Raw genomic sequence first — 16,328 nt, 5'->3', positions numbered from 1 at the left:
TGTGTGACTCCATTACAGAATCTTCTTGCGAGGAGGCTCTGTCTCCCTTGCTGGCATTGATGAAGCAAGCAACCAAGTTGGGGAGCCCATGTGGCAAGGAACTGAGGGAGGTCTCCCCCTGACAACCAGCAAGAAGACCCTCAGGCTGACAACAGTAACAAACTGAATTCTGCCAACAACTGTGTGAGCTTGGAAGTGGATCCTTCCCCAGTCTGGCCTCAGATGAGACTGAAGGCCCAGCCAACACTTTGTCCCCCTGTGAGACCCTGAGCAGAGGACTGAAATAAGCACTGCCCATATTCCTGACCCACAAAAACGGTGAGATCATAAATGTTTGTGGTTTAAGCCTCTCTGAGTTTGTAGTACTTTGTTATGTAGCAGTAGATGACTATACATCCTTCTTTCCTCCCAAAGTGCCCTCGTTCCGATTCATCATCTGGCCAGTCTTGTTCCATGGAGTCAGTGCATGTTGCTTTTGCTTTCCCAGCATGCCATTCTTCTTCCTCTGGCACCACAACCGGTTTCCATGTGGGGAACCACCTCCTTCGCACTATTGGTCCATTTCTTTCCCATGAGGCTCATTCTACTCTCTGGCTCCAAGGGCTGACACGTGACCCTGGATTCAGCCAATCAGATGAATTCTTCATTCATCTGGCCATCAGCAATAGGTTCAGGGATGAGCATGTAGCCCATATCGGTGCATCAGAATTTTAACACTGGACTTTTCCTGAGTTTGTTAAACCAATGAAATATAATACAGTAACTCGAGGGTTCATTTGTGCCACTGTGCAGAGAGCACCCACTTCAAAGTAGGGCCGATAAGTAGGAAAACAGTTGAGAGATGGATGGAGACAAACCCTCATATGGTTCACTCGAGCACCTGGATCCAGCCTTGTCAGAATCTAGAGATCTACTTCTGGACATTCTGCTGATGTGAGCCAATAAATTCCATTGTTTCTTTAAACCTGCTGAGTCAGATTTCCCTCACTTGCAAAAGAGAAAGCCCTGATTCAAACTCTCATATCTATAGATATCATTCGATAACCTCCCTCCTCAAGGAAGCCTTCCCTGAGCACTCCCAGGGGCTTCTCCCTGCTACAGTGCTCTCCTCACGGAGCATTTCATTTCATCCTCTCCTGTTATTCTTCAGCGTTTTCGCTGTGAGTTGTGACACTCCAACGAGATCGGAAGCATTTTTCAAGACCTTTCTCTCCTGCCAGGCACATAGTAGGTACCGAAACGAAACGAAACCAAAAAAATACCATTTGAATCAAAATGCAATGTTGTAAAGAGGTAGCTTAAAAGAAAGGAAGTTCTCAGTCCTGCACCGAGCATAGGAGTGTGTTCAATGGACTGTCCCAGTCATTCCCAGGAGCTTTAGGTTCAGGGAGGGGACTCAGGTGCACACAGTGGAATCCTTGCTATCTAGAAACTAGAAAAGGAATGTACTAGAACAGTGGTTCTCAAACTTGAGCGAGCATCACCATCCCCTGGAGGGCTTGTTAAACAGGGATGGCTGGGCCCCACCCCATAGTTTCTGATTCAGTAGGTCTAAGGTGGGCCCAAGAATTTGTATTTCTAAACATGTTCCCAGTATTGCTGATAAGTTTCTAACTGCAGGTCCTGAGACGGCACTTTGAGAATCATTGGATTAAAGGCCCTTAAGAAGATTACAGAACCAGTAAGGGAAACAGAGTCAGGCATGGAGGTTATACAATAGGAAGCAACCCCGAGCCACACTATGGGACAGCTTGAGGGAAGAAGACTCACCTTAAGGTGGCCACCGCTGATCCCAGGTGCTGGGCACCTACCATCCCCACCATTTATCGCTCTTACTAGAAAATGGGTTTGGCCTGCCCCCACACCCTTGCCTGCAGCTCACTCTCCTGGGTGTTGGCATCAAACCCCTGAGACCCCCTTCTAGGTGAGTGCAGGGGTGAGAACAACAGCTATGTCAGGGAGCTTAGTCACATTTGGGAGCTACAAAGCTCAGAGAGAGGAGGTCATTTGCCTGAGGACACCCAGCAAATCTGGATTTCAATTCAGGTTGGCCTGCTGGCAAAGCCCAGGTTTTTCCACAATAAAGCCTGGTTATTTAAAGTCTTTCATGCCTCCTTGAGAAATGTCCCGTCCCAGAGACATATATTAAGACCCTTAAGAATTTCTGAATGTGACTGGGGGAGGGTGGGCAAGGGCTTTCCCAGGCGTCTGTCACAAGTCAAGGCCCCAGGGGATCTGTCTCTGTGGCTTGGGGGAGCTGACCACTCCCACACTGGGCTGGGCCTAGCCAGCTTCCTCCAGGCTCTAGTGGCCTGGCTGATACCAACCAGGTCATCAGTGGCCATGATGGCAATATTCGTTGGTCCAATTTTTTTTCTTTTTTTTTTTTGCATATGAAAATTTATGGCTACTGTGTTTTCACCATTGAAACTTATAATCTTGGTTTTTCCTTCTTGCCTTTGTATAAATCCAAAAGAGAGACACCGGCTACTTTGACAACCTTGAAGAGGACTCCAGGAATGTCACCAACAGCATGACCTTTGTGACCAAATCCAGCAACCAGAACTTCATCATTTTCCTCAGTAAAATTCAAGCGACCGTACAAAGGCTGTGATCTTTCTGCCATTGTCGATCAGCGGGACCCTGACACACTTCCTGGTGGCAGAATTGGTTGTTTGGCTTCAACCCCTACTTTTTCCAGCACAGTTCCCTTTGCACGGGATCCGCCTCCACAAGGGTTGGCCTTCAGGGCTGTGCCCAGATGGGCTTTCTTGCACTGTTTATCATGCCACTTCCGATCTCGCCGATGGCTCCGGAGCTTCCTGGCAGTACGAAGGCCGCGACACTTGCCCATCCCGCCGGCGCCAGGGGCCTAAGCAAAAGGGCTTGTTGGTCAGGTTGACGGGATGCTGACCCCAGGCCTGCAGGCCTCACAGCACAGACACACGGAAAACCTAAAAGAAAGTCTGCAAGGTCTGGGAGGCTCAGGTGATTTTCCTGTTCTTGCCTGTTCTCTGCTTCTCTTTGTCCACGTGTCTCTCTTTTTCTCGCACTCGCTGACCATTTGTCTCTAACTCACGTACCCTTTCCTGTGTCTCTGACTCTTGCCTCTTTGTCTAAGCATCTGATCCTCTCTCTCTTCTCTCTCCTCTCTGTCTCTGCTGTGCTCTCTCTCTCCCTCTGCCTCCCTTCCCCTTGGCCCTGTCCTTCCTCTTCTCCCTGCCCCCTTCTTCTCTCTCCCCTTGTCCTCTCCCTAACCTCCCTTTCCTTCCCTCCTCCCTCCCCCCGGAGCTCATGCACAGCGACCCAGTGGCCTCTCTGAGAGACAAGGCTCCCTAGGGGCCCGGCAGGAAGTGCAGTTTCCCCTCTGACCCCATCAGCTGGCTGTGGGGGATGCAGCTTTCCTCCCACCCTGTCCACGCAGGCAGGATGTGCAGGCTCCCTGGGGCTCGGGATAGCATGTATAACTTTTGGGGGGCTCTGAGGACAGCCTTCACCAGGAGGGCAGAGAGTAAAGGGCCAGGCTGTAGGGGAGGAGAACCCCACTTTCGCTGAGCACCTCCTGGGTGTTGGCACTGGACCAAGTCCAAGGGGTGGGGCGTCAAAGGCCAGAATCCCTTTCCTGGAAGACAGGACATATAAGGGCAAGGAGCTGGGGCGGGGGGTTGGGGGTTGGCAAGAACTGAAGCTTGAGAGGCAAAAATGGTCTCTGCAGAGGTGGGGGCTTCCAGGCATCTGAGAGGATAACTATCCTCGCAAACTTAAGCAGCTCTTCATATTTCCTTTGTGGACTGTTAATATACTTTTACATCCACTGGGTGACCATTAAGGCAGGCGGTGTGATATGTTAGGAAGCATCCAGGGGTCAGAATCAGAGGTCTGGCTTCCAGTTCCATTTCCACCTTGCTGCGTTCATGACCTTGGACAAGTCGCATCACCTGTCCCAGACTGTTTCTTCAGGTATGAAGTAGGAGTAAAGCCTTGCTTACTGTAATGCTACGTAGAGAATGGATGGGAATTAAAGGAGTTAGAGGAGGGTAAGGAAACTAACATTTACTGACCTATTGTTGCTGAAAACAAATGACCATGAACTTGGCTTAAACCACACACATATTTATTATCTTACAGTTCTGGAGGTCTGAAGTCCAACACATATTTCACTGGGTTAAAGTCAAGTGTTAGCAGGGCTGTGTTCGGAGGCCCTGTGGAAAATCCATTTCTTTGTCCTCTTCCTGCTTCTAGAGGCTTCCCACACTGGTTGGCTCCAGGGCCCTGCCTCCATCTTCAAAGCCAGCCGCATTGTCCCTCGTTGTCCCTTTCCGAGACCATTCCTCCATAGTCACATCTCCCTGACTTTTTATCTGCCTTCCTCTTCCCCATTTAAGGACCCCTGTGAGTCTATTGTAATTATTATCCGGGTAATCCAGGATAATCTCCTTTTTTTTTTTTTAATTGAGATACAATCGATATGTAACATTGTATTGGTTTCAGGTGTATAACATAATGACTTGATATATATATTGCAAAACGATGCCCACAATAGGTCTAGTTAACATCCATCGCCTCACAGTTACATTTCTTTTCTTGTGACAGGAACTTTTAAGATCAAAACTCTTAGCAACTTTCAAATATACAGTATAGTATTGTCACCTATAGTCACCATGCTAATCTCCATATTTTAAGGTCAACCTTAACTCCATCTGCAACACTACTTCCTCTTTGCCAGGTAACCTAACTCGTCATGGGCTCTAGGAATTAGGACTGTGGTCATCTCTGGGGGCCATTTTTCTGCCTCTCACACCCTGTGAAGGGAGAAGTTTTTACAGGCTCCATCTTGTTTTAATCTTCCTCAAAACTCTGGGAGGAGGGTGAGTGTTGTTAACCCCATTTTACAGATGAGGACATTGAGGTCAAGATCATACCAACATTAGGTGGTGGAGTGGAAATGCCAATGCGGGTCTGTCTGACCTCACAGCTCACACTCTTCCCACCTCCTCACGATCCTTTCAAACCTCCAAGATGCTATAGAAGAGTGAGAAGTTATTTCATTCATTTAATAAGTTTGCGGAGAACTTACTATGTGCAAAGCAAAATGCTGAATGCGCAGGATGGATGCTCAGAAGATTAGGATGTAGGCTTTGCCTCCAGAGGAATTTATAGTCTGTTGAGGGGAAGAGAAGATAAACCCAAATGCAGGGAGGAGAATGGGGGGAGAGAGAGTGAGGGGGACGAGAGGAATGGCCTCTTGGCTGCCGATTAGGACGCTGGTGTAGAGGGCTGGTTTTAGGCTCAAAGTCTAGCTCTACTGCTTCCTAGGTGTGCATCCTAGAGCAAGTGAGACTCTGTTTTCTCATCTGTAAAATGGGATTAACAGCATTCACTGTTTCATACATAGAATGGTCTGTCGTGAAGCCTAAGATGTTTGTAAAGCATTGACCAGGTGCCTGGTGAACTCAATAAAATCAGCTGTTGTCATCATTATTATCAGGATTCTGATCAGGATTCAGGGATAAGTCAGCAAGATGAATGGCACTGGATGCTTGCAAATGTATTCTTTTTTTGGAGCAGGGTGAGGATGGGGAGTAAAAAGAGCACTGAATCAAATGAGCACTGGGAATCAGAAGACCAAGGTTGGAGTTCTTCATTGCTCCCTGGTGACTGAGGAACCACGAGCAAGTGGCTTCTTTACTCACTACCTCGGTTTTCTGGTTTTCCGTCTTGAAACAGGATAATAAAGCCCGCTGGCCTTGTGGGAGGCTCAAATCAGATTAGTTACGAGTGCATTTTGCAGGTTATGAAGAACCATCCAGATGTAAGAGCCGTCTTTATATCATTTTCCCAGGAGCCATCGGCAGAATGGGACCGCCGCTGGATCTCTGGACACTGAGGTGATGCTCCAACAAGTGCTGTTAGACAGCACGGTCATGGTCACATGGTCACGGTCACATGGATCGTGCAACACTCCAGGTGCACAGAGGTATTGCTATCTGAGAACCTCAGAGAACCTGGGTGACACGTTTGCAGAGTGGGGTTCAGGGTCTGGGTCAGGACTGGGTCTGCTGCTCCTCCACCTGCCCCATCCCACTCCAGGCATAAACAGCAATCCTGGAGCAGGCCCGGGGCAGCCATCCCGCAACCCTACTGCCAGGTGCCTTGAGAGGTCGGCTACTCTGGCGGTTTCTCAATGTTATCTATTACTGGAGAACTGTTTCTCCAAAGGACACTCTATCTAGAAGCCCAGTGGAAAGGGCTTGTGAAAGGAGACGTTCACTCCCCTTTCCCCAGCCTGTCCTTCTCTTCCCTCCCCTGAGGCAGTGGGCCTAGCCCTTTCCCCAGCCTGTCCTTCTCCTCCCTCCCCTGAGGCAGTGGGCCTAGCCCTTAAAAGAGAGAGAGAGAGGCTCTGAAGCCCCAGGACTGCCCCTGCACTTACCTGCCGGGCCCTTGAAGGAGCTGCTTACCCTCCCTGGCTTCCGCCCTCATCTGTGCTATGGGTACGATGATAGTACAGTTGCAGGGTTGTGAGTAAATGTGAGCGAGTCCCCGTAGCCGTTCCACAGCCGCACCAGGCCCCTGGGTCACACTCCTCGAGCTCCCTATTTACTTCACATATGCTGAGGCCCAAGCACAGGTGCAAATCCTCAGAGGCCTGCTCTCTGCCCCACACCTCACTCCCCTGCCCTCACACTCCGCCTCTGCAAACTCAGATGGAGAGCCTCATGAGTGGAGAGCCTCATCGGTGCCCGGCTGGGCTGGCCCTCACGGGAAGGCTCGCAGGGACCGGACTGGCCCTCCTCTGGGCAGCTCTGAAGACTGGAGCCCAGTCTCCAGGGGGAGGTCCCAGAGACGCTCTCTAACATTCTAGGACTCGTTGGGGCTGCTTGCCTTGGGGCCTGCAGGGGTCAGGCCTCAGCCCACTGGTCCCCAGGTGGCCCTTCGCAGACAAGAGGGCTCTTTGCCAGCACATCCGATGGCACAGGCACTGGCAGCCGAAGGAGCTGGGTAACCTGGGCGGGGTGTCTGGGTTCAGGCTTAATTTCTCTTCTCCGAGGCTGCTCTGTGCTGAGCAGGAATGGCCCCTGGCCTCCAACTCAGGAATGCAGAGCATTTCTTACCACCACTTAGGAAGGGGCCAGGTCTCCTCTGCCAGCTCTAGAATGATCCAAATTGTTTGCTAAAACCACAGCCCAGGAGAGTTCTGAGGGGAAATGGAGGGCTGGGGCTGGAGGGCAGAGATCCGGCTCCAATTAGCCCTTGCGGGAGGTGGGGCTTGTCCTTAGGAAAGTTACCCTGGGTGGGTGGACTGAGGGGAGGCAGGAAGCAACCCTCTCCCTTGCCACCCTGCTGGCTCCCGAAGGAAGGGGCATGGGCAGCTGGTCCTCCCCCTCCAGGCAGCCTACCTCGGAGCCCAGGCCCCTCTCATCTCAGTTCCCTACTCCCAGCCTCCACTAAGCCAACTTTTTTTTCTTCCCAGACCTTATTTGTCAAACGCTTCATCTTAGGTCCCCTACCGGCTGGGCCTGGTCTCAGATAATTTGTTCGGTAATTATTTATTTTGTGCCATGCACTATACTTAACTACACCAGGCAACCTGGGGAGTGCACAGTGTGCCTGGCCCAGGAGGCAGGGGCTATTCCTTATCTTCTGCTGTGTCCCCAGGGCCCAGCCCAGCCTGGCTTTTCTAGTGCCTGTAGGCCTCTTCCCTTGCCCAGAGACCTCGCCCTGCATTCAGTGCTCCAGGGCCTACCCCTCCCCTCCATCCCTCCCTCACTGCTAACTTCCTGGCTCTGCTGCCTCCCATCCCCCACTACTCTTCTGTTTGCTCAGCTGCCAGTGAGGGCCTTGCACTCCACCTCCACCCTGCCCACGGCCAAGGTCAGTGGACCAGCCTCCCTGGAGACCTGGGCCAAGGCAGGCCCCAACTGAAGGATACCAGACCTTCTAGATTATTCTTGGGCTGTCTCTCTGCCTTTCATAATCCCAATCTGAATGGTCTCCCAAATACAGACCCAGAGGCCAATTTCCCTTGGCTCCAGTATCATTCAGGCTTCCACCAGAGAAACAGAATGAGGAGGATATATATATATAACATATAGATAATATATATGACATGTATATTATATATATATAAAATGATTGGTTGACCGATTGTAGGAAATTGGCTTATGCAATTGTGGGTGCTGGCTCAGTGAGTCTGAAATCCACAAGACAGACCATCAGGAAGAGGAGGCTGGACTCTCATTTCCAGATCCTTAAATTACTCACACCTGCAAAGTTCATGTTGCCATATAAGGTAAGGTATGCACAGGTTTCAGGGATTAGGAAGTGGACAGGTTGGGAGGCCATTATTGGGGGGGGGCCCTACCACACTCCCCCGCACACATCGCCCTGCCTCATTCATTCATTCTCTCATTTTTCCAAGCATAGCTCACCCATCTGGACTAGGCCTGTGCTGAGGGCCGCAGGCACTGAGTAAGGTAGCCTGCAGCCTGCCCTCGAGGGAAGCCACTGTCCACTGGAGAGGCAGACACAGAAAAGGTTGATTGTTATTAAAACAAACACGGGGTGGGGCGGGGAGGGAGCAGGGGGGGAACACAGATCCGCTAGGGAGTGGAATGCAATATGCACAAGATTCCTTAAGAAAACAGTGAAGACCTGAAGGAATTGCTGAGTGGGCCTCTGCTTCAGTTCCCTGATCTGCCGTCCCCCTCCGCCCCCCAGTCCCCCACTTCCGCTCCCCGCCCCCAGCTCCGTTTACAATCAGGTGCTTGGGTGTTTGAGGAACGTGGGTGGGGGCGGAGAGCTCGGGCTGGACTAGACAGACCCGGGAGCGTTTGCTCAGTCATTCATCCCACAGACGGTGGCAGGAGAGAGTCGCAGCCAGGTTCTCCCTGCCAAGGGGCACACCTGAGTGTGAGGCGCTCGCTGCTGAGGGCTGGCTGGGCTGGGCCTCACTATGTGAGTAAGGGCCTAGAAAGGTCTGTCCTTTCACCTGCTTTCTCTTAGGGCCCCCGATCTCTCTTTCACGAGCTTCCTCCTGCGGCTAAGTCCTAGGGACCCAAGAGAGAACCAGGGTGGATGCCAAAGCAGACTCCAGGTTCAAATTCAGGCTCCAAGCACTGAAAGCTGAGTGAACTGGGGCAAGTCTCCTTTCTTTCCTGTCATATTAGGGTAATTCCCCACCGTCATTCCTGGCTGAAGTCCATGGCTCAGGAGAATTTCTGCCCACAGTTACAAAGCCCCAGTTGCTTAACCTCCTGCTGGAATTAACCACATCCGCAGCCCTTTCGAGAAAAATCTCCAGGAAAGTGGTGACTGTATCCGCCTGTTCACCAGTGTCCCTAGTGTCATTCACAGCGTCTGGCACATGGTGGGAGCACAATAAATTCCTTCCTCCCTGCCTCCTATCCTTCCAACAGCACACGTTCATCAGTTCATAATGTGGAGGGCAGGTCCTAGGCTGAGACTTAGGCACATCTTTCTTCACTTTACAGCCAAGGAAAGGGAGACTCAGAGAGGTGAAGTGACTTGCCTAAGGTCACCCAGCAGGTAACTGACGGAATCAATATTTGGACCTAGTGCCTCTACCTGCCTTTTTCCACTTGATCCAAAGCATGGAGGTGCAGAGGTGAGGAAACGGGGTGGCCTGTTGGGGAGATGGACAGAACAGCAGGCCATGAGCTGGGAGAAGTGGGCTAGGACAGGGTCAAGGGTCAAAAGAGGGACCAGTGAGGGTTTGGCCTTCATCCTGTGGGCCACAGGGACCAGAAGTTTGTTCCTGCTTTGGACTGTTGTAAAACTAAAGTGGTCTCTCGGGTAGAGGGCTTGTCACAAGTATTCAGTTTTCTTATTTGAAAAGTGGCACGAATATAATATTGATAGGTGCACGTAATCCCAATGGAAAGAGTGTGAGCACCTCGGAGTGAAATGTATTTGGGTTAAACCAGTGCTGCCACTTCCTGGTTGGGGGGTCTTGGCAACTGATAAAATTATCTACCTTTTCTGAGCCTCAGTGTCCCTCTGGGAGAAATGGGACTGATCACACTCATTTTGCAGAGCCCTTGTGAGTGTCAAGATGGATACGTTATGAAAACACCAGCACTGTATAAGCACAGTGGTAGCTGCTATGATTATTATTAATATTAATATATTATTATTATTCCCGTGAGCTGCGCCTTCTGGGGCTCAGACCCAAGACTGAATATCTCCTCCCTGGGAAGCATGGTTCCCAGGTGTTCTGTGGGCCAGCCTCTCCCCACAGAACTTGGGGCCCTGTGCTTCTGCCTTCCTTCCTGTCTGCGCATGTTCCAAAAGCTCAGGCTTAGAATCATCACTGTTGACCCCATGCGTGTATCATACTGAGCTGCATGAGAGAAAAAAAAAAACTGGCTGGGAGACAGGGACCCAGGGCCTAGCCCCAACTCTGCCCTGACTTGCTGTGTGACTTTGAGTGAATCATCCCCTTCTCTGGGCCTTGAACAAGGAAGATGGGCCGAATGACTCTAAGAGCCTTTTATTCCTTATCTCGGTAAGAGGCCTGGAGATGAGAATTCAGCATTGGGCCCAAACCCTGGCACCGGCAGGGTCCAATTCAGAATAAGGCCAGAGAGAGGATGCCCACTAGGTCCAGGTGCCCGATTCCCGAAGCCTCCACACTTAGTTTTCGAGGAGTCCCATGAATGCAGCAAGGGGGTCAGATTCAGCAAATGAGATTACATAATGCCCAGTTAAATTTAAAGTTCAGATAAATAATAAATACTGGGGTTTTTTAGTATAAGTATGTCCCAAATATTGCACGGGACAAACTTATACTAAAAAGTTAAGTTCAAAAATAACTGAGCGTCTACGGCCATACTACCCTGAACAAGCCTGATCCCATTTGATCTCGGAAGCTAAGCAGAGTTGGGCCTGGTTAGTACTTGGATAGGAGACCACCTAGGAAGACCAGGTGCTGTAGGTGTAAAAAATAAAAAAAAAATAAGGGATTGTAAGCTGACAGGGTCCTTGTATGTGGGAGGTCAATCCCAAGAGTTCTCATTTAAAAAAAAAAAAAAAATTTAACTGGGCATCCTGTATTTTAGGACAAAGGCACGAGGAGGCTCTTTATGTGCTAAAATGAAAAGCTCACAAAAATATGTTAAAGTAAAAAGTCAAGTGAAGAACAGTGTGGATGATATGCTTTCCTGTATTCAAAGGGGAGAAAAAAAATACATGAAGGAGGTATATAGAAGCAACTGGACATACAGGCTGCTTCTGGGAGGGGCCCGGGTGGCAGCAACAGGAGGGTGGAAGACTTCACTGTGCCCCTTTGTACCTTTCGAATTTTGCACCATGTGAATATTTTATCCAGGCAAAAAAATAAACAAACAAGTAACACAATCAGGCGGTTTTGCCCTGACCTGGCTCCCCGCACCCTTAACCTCCTGCATTCTAGAAATACTCCAGGGCTTGTGTTATCCTTATCCAAATTCCTTTAGGCCTTGACTCCTGTCTCAGCCTGTCTGCAGCATCCCCCAGCCTGCAGAAGTGGGATGAGTCACAGTCACACATGCACTCACACACACTCATGCACACACACACATATGCGCACACACACATCCCACCAGCTGTTTGCCATCTGCAGGCCTTCCTGGAAGAGAGCCCCTTCTAGCTATAGCCCCCACCTCTGCAAAGACTCTGGTGCTCTCTCTCTCTTTCTCTCTTTCCCCCTCTTCCTTTAGATTGTAATTCAAGTGAATTCAACCTCCATTTATTGGATGTGCCAGGCATTGTTCAAAGAACAATGAAACCTCCTGACGAATCTGAAAGGAGGGATCACTCGAGCATGAGGAGAATTGTGGGGGTGGGTGGTGGAGTAATTCTGTACATGTGTCTGAAGGGAGGTGGCATCTGGAAAGGCTTCCTGGAGGAGGTGATATCTTGAAAGAAACATGCTCTCCTGAGCAAAACCAGGATCTTTGGGAATTAATCAGCAGGTCTTTATGGAGCATGATGATGTGTAGAGTTCAGCGCTAAGCGCAGGGCTGAAGACAAAATAAAGAGCCATACGATCCAAGGCCTTTCCTGGAAGAACTTAGTCATGCAGGGCAGAAAACAGCACATCTCACAGAAGGCTGTGGGAACAACCCCAGCAGGATACACATCACTACCAGAGCCAGGGAACCAGGGCAGCTAAAGGGGTCCAGAGGATGCTTACCAAGCTGGCCTGGGAAGACCCTTATACATCCTTACATCTTACTTTCATTTTTCAGGTGAGGCTTCAGGCCCAAAGAGGGACAGGTCATTGTTCATGTCACTCAGCGGGTCAGTGGCAAAGCCAGGACCAGACTCCGGACAAAGCGCCTCCGCTGCTTCCCACATGGCTGGAGCTCAGGCTGGCGTCAGGGAAGACTTCCAGAAGCAGGGATTGCTAGGCACTCTGACCCTGGGCAGTTCTTTGGCACATGGCACAGACGGTTGGCACAAGATGCTGCCCCGGTAAGGGGCCTACCTACTTTGTAACCTGGGTGACCATGCCCTGGTTGGGCTCAGGTCACAGCAGCCTGCCAGGGCAGTCAGGGGAGGAGAAGGCCACCTGATAAAGGCTGTCTCATGTAATCCAGTGGGACCTGATGTAGGAATCATGCCCTTTTACAGGTAAACGAATGAAGACTTAAGGAAATGAAGTGATTTGCCCAATGACCCTAGGCAGTTACGACCTAGTCATACATAGCAGTGCCCTGTGCTGTTTCCATGAGACTGTTCTGCTGGTACTCAGAAGTCCATAGCCCTCCTGTCAAAACATAGAGACATTCACGACAAGGTGCCTGAACCACACCTCCCTCGCTGTGCCCTCTCTTTCCTCTAGTTACTACAACATCCTCTAAGGAGCAGGTGACCCCCGAAGGCAGGCGTTATCAGCCATTTACTCTTGAGTGTAAATTGGTTATCAGACCCTGAGACTGGAGCCTAATGCAAGGCTCTGCCCAAAATGACACACACAATAGGTAAAGAGGGAGAGGTCCTTGGGCAGGGCTGTGCCCTGGGAGTGGCTGGCTAGAGCCTCCCCTAGATCACCTATGTCCAGGTGGCACTGTGAAGTCAGGTGCCCAAGGGAGGAGGTACAGGGTGATGTGGAATTGCTTGGATTCCAACGGGATCTCGACCACCTCCTACCTGCATGGCCTTAGGGGAGACACTCTCCTCCCTGAGCCCCCCAACCTCTTCTGTGCCATGGGGGTGCTACTACTGTATCTACCTTGTAGGTGTGGTCCTTGAGAAGATGCTTCATCCGTGGCTCCTCAAACTTGAGGGAGTATTAGAATCCTCTGGAGGGCTCCTTAAAACCTTAAGGCCCCACCCCAGAGTTTATGCTTTAGTTAGTCTGGGGAGGAGCCTAACTAACCAACTAAGTGCCCTAACAAATTCCCAGGTGGTTCTGATGCTGCTTGTGCCAGGACCACCCCTCCATACAAATCAGGGGATTGTATGAAAGCTGAGAGATATGAGGAGGGGAGTGAAGAGCCTAGAAACGATGCTAAATATAACTTTGCAGTGATTTCGCTCCTCCGTCACCAGGTTAGACAGAGGGTGCCCAGAAGGAAGAGAAGAGATGGCATACAGGGCCAAGGGCCAGCGGTCAGGGCTCTGAGCTCTCCCCAGTACCCATTCCCATGAATGCGGAAACCTCCTTGGCTGTAAATACATGATGGCAAGTGCTTCTTTATATGCCAGGCACTCTGCTTGGGGCTTCACATGAATCCTCTCCCATAATCGTCCCACAAGCCTATGAGGTAGATTATCAATACCCCCATTTTATGGGTAAGAAACCTGTAGCAGACAGGATAATGGCTCTCAAAGTTGTCCCTGTTCCAATCCCCGGAACCTACGGATGTTATATCACATGGCAAAAAGGACCTTGCAAATATAATTTTGATGATGATCTCGAGATGGGGAGGGTATCGCGGGTTATTCCAGGTGATGTGATCAGAAAGGCCCTCGTAACAGGGAGGCAGAGGGGAAGTGTCTTAGTTTGTTCAGACCACCATAACAAAATGCCACCCACTGGGTGGCTTATGAACAACAGAAATTTATTTCTTACAGTTCTGGAGCCTGAGAAGTCCAAGATCAAGAAGCCAGCATTGTGATAAAAGTAAACATGGTTACTTTATGTTAATCATGTTTGCTCTCTTCCTGGTTCATAGCAGATTCTTTCTAACTGTCCTCACAAGGTAGACGGGGCAAGGGATCTCCTGGGAGCCCCTTTTTTTAAGGCACAAATCTCATTCATGAGGGCTCTACCCTTATGAGTGAGTCAAGCACCCAGAGGCCCTGCCTCCTAATACAATCATCTTTGGGGGGTTAGGAGTTCAGCATAGGAATCGGGGGCAGAAGTGGAGGCAGGAACAAACATTCAGAGCCCTGCAGTCAGAGAGTCAGAACGAGACGCAAAGATGGAGCAGGGGTTGGAATGATGTGCTTCCAAGATGGAGGGTGGAGCTAGCAGCCGAGGAATGTGGACAGGCTCCAGACACCAGATTCTCACCTGGAGCCTCCAGAAGGAACGCAACCGTGATGACATCTTGATTTTAGTCCTGTAAGTTATTTTGGACTTCTGACCTCCAGAATTGTAAGATAATAAATAAGTCTTATTTTAAGCAACTGAGTGTGTGGGAATTCGTTACAGGAGCTCTAGAAAATTCATCCAAAACCCGAGGCTCAGGAGGATGCAGCGGTGGTGATAAGACTCAGGTGTAGTCTTTCTGTCTCCAGGAACTGTGCTCAAACACCTATCCACAAGGATGACTCAACAGCCGACCAGGTTCAGGAGTTGAAGTCACCAATGTCATTTTCCTCGAGGAGAAAATGACCCTGGGGATGAGCATAGGAGAATTCTGCTGTGTGATGATGTCAGAAGAATTGTTATGGGAAAGAGGAATGTTTTTGGCTAGGCACAGGAAAGGGTTTCCATATATTGAACCAACTCCAGTTGATGAGAATGGCTGCCTGAAGCTCTGCGCAGAGCAGAATCTTAAGGCCGAGCCCAGGCTCCCAGGGAATGTGCGCTGTGATTGACTGGCAAAGCCTGCTTTGGCCTGGCCATGGCTGAACAGTCATGTATGCTGATCTGGATTAGATGACTTCCCCAGGGCTGGCCCTGAGTCTGACTCATCTTTTTTTTTTTCCCAGGGCCTAGCAGTGTATGTCTGAAACAGAGCGATCACTCAAAAAATGTTTGAGGGAGTGAAGAGGAAGGGAAAGAGGAGGGAGAGGAGAGGGAAAGCAGGGAAAGAGAAATTTATTTTCAGAGAAGCCAGGACTAGGGCCAACGGGTAGAATCGAGGGGGAAGAGCTTCAGATCTGCCTCCCCAGCATCTCTTAGCTCCTTGTTCTGATCACAGCAGCCCCCTTTCCCGTTTCATTTGGTTTTGGTGGGGCTGCCAATCACAAGGCCCTATCTCTCCTGCCCAGGGGACAGGCTTGTGACTCAAACCAGGAAACCTGATTCGATTTCACAGAATCTGAACCTTGGCGAGAGACACTCAGGGTGAGAGCATCTGATGGCCACATCCTGGCGAGGTGGTCCACACACTCGGCCACTGAAGAGGAAGTGATGGAGGTAGGCCTGGAACCCAGGTCCCTGGGACTCCTGAGACGGAGCTCAGACATTCCTCACCTTAAAGCCACCTCTTTCAGGATGAAGGCACAGGGACCATGGGGGAAAGAAGCGTGCTGGGGAAGTCCAGCCATCTGGCTCTTGCGGCATTCCAGGGTGTTCCAATAAATACATCTACCTCCATTTTTCTTCTGCTCAATTATTCAGTTGGTTTCCATGGCTTGAAACCAAAGAACCCCAATCAATATTATACAGTCTCTCTAGAAGGAGGAGCCCGCCAATAATCAGAGCTGTTCAACCCCAGAAAATCTCTTTAGTCAGGGACTTGAGAAAAGAGGGTGCTATGAATTGAATGTTTGTGTCCCCCCACAAATTCCTATGTTGAGGCTCTGGTGGGATGGTGGCATTTGGCTTTTGGGAGGTGCATCCCCATGATGGGATTAGTGCCCTTCAAAGACGAAGGGGTGAGCTGAGCCTTTTCTCTCTCCCCATCTTATGAGGAAACAGCAAGAAGACAGCCATCTGTAAACCCGGAAGGAGACCATGCTGGCACCCTGATCCGGGACTCCCGGCCTCCAGAACTGTGAGGAATAAATGTCGGTTGTTTGAGCCACCCAGGCTGTGGAGTTCTGTTATGGCAGCTACACTGAGACAGCTAAGACACGGGGACTGGGGTCCGTCTGGTGGGAACATTGTCGAATCAGCTGGGGAAAGGGAAGGAGGGAGAGTCGCGAGC

General features: G+C 50.3%; 2 long non-coding RNA genes and 1 pseudogene across 10 annotated transcripts; 2 read left to right on the top strand and 1 right to left on the bottom strand.

The window, feature by feature from the left end:
* Positions 1–3,787: 3,787 nt before the first annotated feature.
* Positions 3,788–6,509, bottom strand: LOC120614870 (uncharacterized). Its single transcript, XR_005656103.1, has 2 exons — positions 6,431–6,509; positions 3,788–6,005 (listed from the first exon to the last, which is right to left on the bottom strand). It is a non-coding gene; the product is annotated as an uncharacterized LOC120614870 (long non-coding RNA).
* Positions 6,510–6,867: 358 nt separating this feature from the next.
* On the top strand, positions 6,868–16,077 carry LOC120614868 (uncharacterized). Of its 9 annotated transcripts, none has more exons than XR_005656101.1 (6): positions 6,868–9,625; positions 12,249–12,474; positions 12,615–12,633; positions 14,080–14,572; positions 15,495–15,595; positions 15,673–16,077. It is a non-coding gene; the product is annotated as an uncharacterized LOC120614868 (long non-coding RNA). The 9 variants fall into 9 exon arrangements; XR_005656098.1 differs by having other exon boundaries at positions 12,249–12,633; positions 14,080–14,207; positions 14,342–14,572; XR_005656100.1 differs by lacking the exon at positions 14,080–14,572 and having other exon boundaries at positions 6,868–8,290; positions 9,004–9,625; positions 12,249–12,633.
* On the top strand, positions 10,839–10,957 carry LOC120615291 (uncharacterized; annotated as a pseudogene).
* Positions 16,078–16,328: the final 251 nt, after the last annotated feature.

The sequence above is a fragment of the Pteropus medius genome, unplaced genomic scaffold, assembly GCF_902729225.1.
Source record: "Pteropus medius unplaced genomic scaffold, Ma_sr-lr_union100, whole genome shotgun sequence".
Lineage (NCBI taxonomy): Eukaryota > Metazoa > Chordata > Mammalia > Chiroptera > Pteropodidae > Pteropus > Pteropus medius.
The sequence above is the reverse complement of the archived record's forward strand: the minus strand, read 5'-3'. Positions and strand labels throughout refer to the sequence as shown.